The sequence below is a fragment of the Miscanthus floridulus genome, chromosome 5 (genome assembly GCF_019320115.1).
Source record: "Miscanthus floridulus cultivar M001 chromosome 5, ASM1932011v1, whole genome shotgun sequence".
NCBI classification, from domain to species: domain Eukaryota; kingdom Viridiplantae; phylum Streptophyta; class Magnoliopsida; order Poales; family Poaceae; genus Miscanthus; species Miscanthus floridulus.
Window position 1 is genome coordinate 55,221,710 of NC_089584.1, and position 8,772 is coordinate 55,230,481.

An 8,772-nucleotide genomic window follows, 5' to 3' on the forward strand; every position below is an offset into this window, starting at 1 on the left:
TGACGTAGTCATGTGGTGTCAGGGTCCAAAGTAGAAGGATAATAAAAGACCAGCCGAGCAAGCACCCAGCCCTCGATCGTAGCCTTGAAATCAGACAACGCATATTCACCGCAAGGTGAAGTGTGCCCACTTAGTCCCCGAGCCTGAGAGTAGGTGACACAGTCATGTGGTGCTAGGGTCAGAAATAGAAAATAGTAAAAAGACCAGCTGAGCTAGCAGCTAGTCCCTGAGCTGTTTACGGAGATATCTGAAAAAACCCAACCGTGGTGAAAAAAACCAGAGCGATGGCTGTACAGTAACTGTTACTGAGCCCCAATAAATGGCGGAGAAGTCAGCGATTATTCGGCGAGTGATAACCATCAACAGTCATAACTTAGCGACGTGGGAGGTGGTTGCGAGTGATAACCATCGGAGAATTCAGAGGGGCGCAAATTGCGGGAACGGTTTCCTAAAAACCCTCAAATGCGAAAGGGTGGGGAAAGTGCTTTATAACTGCGTCGCCGCACCCCTTGTTCATACCTTTGCCACTTTGCCATTCCGTCTCCATCCTTAGCCCTCACATTTCCAGATTCGCATCCACGCATGCTCCCGACGCCAGTCCCCATCTAGATCTGAGAGATGGCGCCGAAGAGGAGAGCTGTGAACCCGAAGAAGGCGAGCCCAAAGAAGGCAGGAGCAGGAGTCAGTCGCGATGAAGAGTGGGTGCCGTCGTGCATGGGGGAAGCGGAGCTCGAGAGATTAGTGGAGGCGAGCGTGCTTCCTGATTGCGTCACCGTCGGATGGCGGCCAGCCAATGGTGAGCCCTTCCCGATGCCTAACACGGATGAAGCTGTAGTCTTCGAGGATTATTTCTGGCATGGGTTGGGGTTCCCTGTTCATCCTTTCTTGCGGGATCTGCTAGAGTTCTGGGTGATTAGTCTGTGCAATCTCCACCCCAATGCCATATTACACATCTCGATCTTTATTCATTTCTATGAGACGTTTCTGGGGGTTCTGCCACACTTCAACCTCTTTAGACACCTGTTCTGGTTGAAGAAGAAGGGCGGCGGTGGATCCAAGGTGGTCGGCGGCGTATATCTACAGCTTCGGGATGGAATGGCTAGCGAGTACATTAATGTACCACTGAACACTTCTCTAAAAAGGTGGAACTCCAAGTGGTTCTACATGAAACAGAGTCACCCTGCAATCCGCTGCAACGTCCACCATATCCCAGAGAACCAGAAAAGCTAGTCAGAGAAACCGAATAGCGCTGACATGGAACAAGTAAGGGAGCTCCTCGACCTGCTTGAAGGTGTAGAGATTAGCGGCGAACTAGTGGTGGCGAGCTTCATAGTGCGCTGAATCTAGCCCTGCAAGGAGAGGGCCCACCCGGGCTTTGACTACAGAGGTGATGACGATAGGACCTGGGAGAGGACAGAACGGCTGATGAAACAAATTGTCCTAGAGCGGGCCGCAGAGCTATTCGCTCCCAACGCCTCATTCAGCTGGCCAAAGCAAACAAGGGCCTTCTGTAAGGAAAATGGACCCTAGGCCCATTTACTTTGGATTTTGGTGTTTGATGACCAACACAACCAAATTGGACTAATGAATTTGCAAGTGATTGTTTTGTAGTTCAATAGGGTGCAAGACGTGACTTGGACAAAGGCGACATGATGATCCGATGATCAACACCATATGCAAGACCTTAGGAGCACAAGAGAAGACCCAAGATATCAAGCAAAGTCTAAGCATGAAGATAGGAACCAAGCCATACATAGGACCGCGAAGAAACGAGCTCATAGAAGTGACCGGACGCTGGACCAGACGCTGGCAGTAGCGACCGGATGCTGGACCAGACACTCCGAGTGTGGCTCGGTAGATAGGCGACCGAACGTTGGACCGGACACTGGCGGCAACCGATTGGATGTAGGGCAGCAGTGTCTAATCAAGTATAGAGAGGTTCCAGAGCGGCAAAACTACGACCGGACGCATCTGGTGGTAGGTGACATGACGCTGGCAGCGTCCGATCAAGTGTTTGTGGCTCCAACGGTCGGGACGACTGGACACGTCCGGTCAGGACGAGTTCAGTGTCCGGTCAATAGCAGAAAAGCGAGATTTTGTCCCCAACGACTACTTTCTCAGTGGGGCTTATAAATAGACCCCCAACTGGCCATTTGAGAAGTGTGGAGCTAAGGAAACATACCAAGGGTGTTGATACACCATTTTAGTGATCTCCACTTGCATAGTACTTAGTGTTTTATTAGGTGATTAGCGTAGGTGCTTTGCGAAGTGCTTAGGTTGATTAGACCACCGCTTATGTGCTTGCTCTAGGTTTAGGCCTAGTGTTTAGTGAGGTTTGCATACCTCTTATCACTCAGTGCTTGCAAGAACCATTGTTGTACATCAGAGGGGCTTGTAGTCTTGCGAGATCACACCAACCGTGTTTGTGGTGTGGCCGCCACCGTGTACCGAAGGGAACAAGGCCCGCGGTGTTTTGGCCGAAAGCTTGACAGTGAAGATAGCGGGGAGCATCTAGGAGAGGCTTGCTGGAAGGCACGTCGGAGACCCACTTGCACGTGGGGAAGGCCCGAGGCTATCCATGGAGTTACCCGACCGGGAGCTTGGCCCTTACGAGGGGCTCCAACGAGGACTAGGGGGAAGCTTGCGTGCTTCTCGATACCTCGGTAAAAATACCAGAGTCATCGACGGGAGTTTGCATATCTCTACCTTGCTCTTTAGCTTCCGCATTTACCTTGTTTATATTGCTTCATTTGCGGTAGAGATAGCAACATACTAGCAAAACCATAGTTGCACTTTTAGATAGTTTATCTATTGCATAGATTTTGCTAGGGTTAGAAAAAGAGGCCATAGTTTAGAGTTAGATTTTTAAGTTGCCTAATTCACCCCCCTCTTAGGCGTCATGGTCTCTTCAATTGGTATGAGAGCCAGTTGGCTCAATTTGGACCATTGGCTTAACCGTAGTTGAGTCAACGCTACTTAGAGTGGTTGGGATGGATACCTCTAGGCCTCCGCATTTTGACGGCACTAACTTCCCATACTGTAAGGATAGAATGGCTTGCCACCTTGAGGCAGTTGATTTGGGTGTATGGAGAGTCACTCGTGATGGGATGAAACCCATTAAGAATCCTGAAAAACCCACAAAGAGTGATGAAAAAGAAATGCATTTCAATGCTAGAGCTAAAAATTATTTGTTTGAATCATTTAGCATGGATGTGTTTAACCAAGTGTTCACTTTAAATACGGCACATGAAATTTGGTTAAAACTCCAAGAGCTCCATGACGGCACAAGTAATGTCTGTGAGCAAAAACATTCTTTAGCTAAACAAAATTATGACTCCTTTACAATGAATGATGATGAGCTTGTTCATGATATGTATTCTCGGTTGAATCTAATTATCAATGAGCTCCATTCAATAGAATTAATAAAGCTAGATGATGCGGACATCGTGAGGAAGATCATCTCCATGCTACCACAAAAGAAATATGCAAGCATCATCACCATCCTTCACAATATGGAGGACTTGAGCACCATGACCCCGGGCATAGTCATTGGCAAGATAGTGGCATTTGAAATGTAACGCAAGATGGGTCAAGAAGAAGCTTCTTCATCAAGCAAAGGCAAAGCTCTCGCATGTAGCGAGAAAAAGAAGATGAAGGGCAAGCAAGTTGAGACAAGCTCAAGCTCCTCAAGTGAAGATGAAGAAGAAGATGAGGACGATGATGATGATGATGAAGATTCAAGCGATGATGATCAATCTTCCTCCTCCACCTCCGACCTTGATGAAGAATCAATCAAATTAATTAACAAGGTGGAGAAGATGATCCAAAGGCTCAATGTCAAGGGTGTGCCCATCCAAATTCAAGATCTCATTTTCACCAATCAAAGAAATGAGCAAAGAAAGAGAGGATGCTATGGATGCAGTGAGTTGGGGCACTTTGTGGAAGTTTGTCCAAACAAACCCACACCCAAGACAAAGAAGAAGGCATGCAAGAACCAAACCCTCACATCAATAAGATCATGGGATGATTCTTCAAGTAAAGAAGTACACCATCACAAGAGGCGAGGCCACAAGCACTCATCATCGAGCTATTCTCGTGTGTGCCTTATGGCATGAGGTAACGAAAGCTCATCCTCTAGTGAGAGTGATAGTGATGATGATATGCCTTCTTATGATGAAATTGTGCAACAAAATCTTAATTATGCTAAAGTTTGCACTAGTCAACAAAAGAAGCTCAAAAGTTTAAAAGAAAAGATAAATAGTTCACAAGAAGCATACAAAACTTTGCTTGAACAATATGAGAACTTTGCTAATCTCAATGTTGAACTATCTACTAAAATTGAGCAACTTAAGGCTAGTGCAACAACAAATGAATGCACAATCAATGATGAGCAACTTGCAAAGAAAAATGAAAAATTAAAAGAAAAGTTAGCTAGCTCACAAGATGCTTATAAAAGTTTGCTTGCAAAAATGGAAACCATGTGCAAACATTGTGATGAGCTAACTAATAAAGTTGCTAATCTTGAAGCCATTAGTACAACCCCCACCAAGGCATCTAAAAAGAAAAGTTCTATGGTTAACATGTCTAAGAAGGATGCCTCTACTTGTAATGATTTGTGTTTAGACTCACCTTTGTGCAACCAAGTTTGTGTTGAGAAAGTTGTTGTAGATACATGTACACAAGAGGTTGCAAAGGAGAATGAGCAACTCAAGCAAGAAGTAGCTCGCCTCACCAAGGACTTGACTCAAGTGAATGGCAAGGCGAAGCAAACCCAACTTCATCACGATAAACCATCAAGGGAGTGAAGAAGCTTGATGAAGGACAAACCGTGGTTTGTTACGTGTGCCACAAGGAAGGTCACAAGTCCTATGAGTGCAAGGTGAAGAATGGGGGAGGAGCAAAGAAGAAGGAGAAAAAGCAAACAAGCAAGCTCTCCAACACCTACACCAACAAGGTGGACAAAAAGGCCTCCACACCCTATCTTTTGAAGAAGAAGAAAAATGACAAGGTGGTGGCCATCAAGGTGAACAAGCAAGCCAACAATGGGGTCAAACGCTTTTGGGTGCCAAAGGAAATCATCTCCAACATGAAAAGCACCAAGAAGGTTTGGATCCCGAAAGGGAAGTGAGAAGTACAATGGACTTTTGGGGAATTTGGAGACTTGGCAAAGTTTGGGTGCATTTCATGGGGTGCATCATGATGGACAAAGTCATTGCCAAGTGGGTTAGTGAATATTATGGACCCAAATTCCCCTTCCCATGTTAGGTGACTAGATGTTATTACTTTCAATTGGTACTTCCTTCTAGTAATATTTTGTTTAATTGGTATCCTTAAGCATCTAGTTACTCTTAATGCCTAGATTTGCATTTGCATACTTATATCTTTTGTCATGCATACACTAGGTATATCTTATGGTAGGCTTGCTCGGTTTCATTCTTAACCCTTGGAGCAAACCTACATGGTTTAAAATTGCTTAGGAGCACGGCACATAGCTTGTCTCTCAATTGTTCATCTAATATGTGCCAAAGTCCAAATTGTAGATAATTTCTCTCAAATATCATCTTCCAAAATGATTCTCACATTCATATGATGTCATCTTTCAAGTGGTATTTTGATTCTAAAATCAATGTGCATGATTCCTACAAGAATTCGACACCTGTGTGCACAAATTTAGGGGAAGGTTATTCTACAAGTTGGATGCTTTGAGACTAACATCTTTTCAAGTTTATCATGTGTGTAGTAGTCTCATTGTAAGGAAAATGGAGTCCCCAGAGTTAAGCATCATACTTCAAGTATCCACCACCTATTGCAAGTGGTAGAAATCAAATTGGTTTTCACATGTGGTATTTCTAAACCAATATCATCATGTTGATTTCATTTTTGATATCTATATGCTTTCTCCATGCATTATATAGATTAAATTCCCTTGAGAAATAATTTGCCAATTATGCATATGCTTTTCTTTCTACCATATGTATGCATATATTTAGGGGGAGCTTAGTCTATATAATGTGAGAGTCAAATTTTGTGATCTATTCCACTCTACATACAAAGGATCACAAAGTTTGACCCTCCCTTGTGCTACTAATGTCTTCCTTTTCGGTGTTTGATTGCAAAGGGGGAGAATTTATAGGACCAAAAGCAAGCATCATTTATAGGACCTATTGGTCTACAAATGGTAATGGTCCGAGAAAGGGAGGACAGTGGATTATAGATTAGTCTAAGTAATGGGGAGAATTTATAGGAAGCAAGGCTTAAATCCATAATGCCACATGGGGACATTTGCAAGGGCAAGATAAGTTTACATGTAGTATCTTACATAGAGTATCTTTTAGCATCATATAATCTTTGTCCCTTGCATTGCATCCTAGCAAGTAGATAGTTTTATATTTCAAAAATTTTATTATTTGCTTGCTTTGGTCGTGTTGTCATCAATCACCAAAAAGGGGAAGATTGTAAGGAAAATGGACCCTAGGCCCATTTACTTTGGATTTTGGTGTTTGATGACCAACACAACCAAATTGGACTAATGAATTTGCAAGTGGTTGTTTTGTAGTTCAATAGGGTGCAAGACGTGACTTGGACAAAGGCAACATGATGATCCGATGATCAACACCATAAGCAAGACCTTAGGAGCACAAGAGAAGACCCAAGATATCAAGCAAAGTCCAAGCATGAAGATAGGAACCAAGCCATACACAGGATCATGAAGAAACGAGCTCACAGAAGTGACTGAACGCTGGACCAGACACTGGTAGTAGCGATCGGACGCTGGACCGGATGCTCCGATTGTGGCTCGGTAGACAGGCGACTAGACGCTGGCGGCAACCGACTGGACATAGGGCAGCAGCGTCTGATCGAGTACAGAGAGGTTCCAGAGCGGCGAAACTATAACTGGACATGTCTGGTGGTAGGTGATCGGACACTGGTAGCGTCCGATCAAGTGTTCGTGGCTCCAACGGTCGGGACGACCGGGCGCATCCAGTCAGGACGAGTTCAGCGTCCGATCAGTAGCAGAAAAGCGAGATTTCGTCCCCAATGGCTACTTTCTCAATGGTGCTTATAAATAGACCCCCAACCGACCATTTGAGAAGCGTGGAGCTAAGGAAACATACCAAGGGTGTTGATACACCATTTTAGTGATCTCCACTTGCATAGTACTTAGTGTTTTATTAGGTGATTAGCATAGGTGCTTTGCGAAGTGCTTAGGTTGATTAGACCACCTGCTTATGCGCTTGCTCTAGGTTTAGGCCTAGTGTTTAGTGAGGTTTGCATACCTCTTATCACTCGGTGCTTGCAAGCACCATTGTTGTACATCGGAGGGGCTTATAGTCTTGTGAGATCACACCAATCATGTTTCTGGTGTGGCCGCCATTGTGTACCAGAGGGAACAAGGCCCATGGTATTTTGTCCGAAAGCTTGATAGTGAAGACGGCGGGAAGCATCCGGGAGAGGCTTATCGGAAGGCACATCGGAGACCCACTTGTGCATGGGGAAGGCCTGAGGCTATCCATGGAGTTACCCAACAGGGAGCTTGGCCCTTGTGAGGGATTCCTTGCGAGGGGCTCTAATGAGGACTAGGGGGAAGCTTGTGTGCTTCTCGATACCTCAGTAAAAATACCAGAGTCGTCGACAGGAGTTTGCATATCTCTACCTTGCTCTTTAGCTTTCGCATTTACCTTGTTTACATTACTTCATTTGTGGTAGAGATAGCAACACACTAGCAAAACCGTAGTTGCACTTTTAGATAGTTTATCTATTGCATAGATTTTGCTAGGGTTAGAAAAGGAGGCCATAGTTTAGAGTTAGATTTTTAAGTTGCCTAATTCACCCCCCTCTTAGGTGTCACGGTCCCTTCACCTTCAACTATACAAATCCACCTCCTTAGGTAACCATCTCGATTGTTTTTTTCCAACACTTTTAGTCCTGAAGCATTGTCAAGCAGTGAACTGATGCACTTATGCAAAGATCCATTCAGTAGGAAAGAGCGGTGTACTTCTTCGGCGTGCCGAGGGGTGATTGGCCGAGGGGTGTAGAAGCCCGGCCATTGGCTCGCCCTCAGGAAGATGCGGCCAGCGCTTCGTCAGAGGCCGGGGATGGTCAGACAGCAAATTCGCCCCCAGTATCGGAGAAAGTCCAAGGAAAAAGAGCAGCGGCAGATGAGCCAGCCCGAAAGAAGAGGAAGACGGCGGCCGCCGGTCCCCTCAAACCAAACATCATCTCGCTTGGTGGCGACCAGACCACTCGACATCAGAGGACCGTGGTGCTCGAGTGGTCAGAAGATGACAAAACTTCAGTGGCTCCTCCACCGAGCACTGAAGCACCTCTGCGCAGCACTCACGTGGAGGAACAAGCGAGGAGAGGTGAAGAAGTTCCCGAGCAGCAGGCGATGGGAGTCCCCAAGTAGCAGATGATGGGAGTCCCTGCACTACAGGCGGATGGAGTTGTAGAGCAGCAGGCGGAACAAAGGCCAACGGTGGAGGAAACTGGACCTCTACCCCAGAGTACGAGAGTCAACCCCATGGCCATGCCTGGGTGCTCGGGTAGGCGTCATCAGTTCAAGAAATTGTTCCGGCAGACCAAACCGTTAGTATACTTTCCTTGGAGTTACTTTGTTGTCATTTCTTAGCTTTTTTGGCGCTTGATGAACTGATCTGATGTAGACATGCAGAGGGTTTGACCCCACTAGTCCAAACTGCCGAACAACCGAGGGCTGATCCCATGGTGGAAGCAACGTCGGCAGCTATCGTCCCAGAGTCCTCGAAAGCTCAA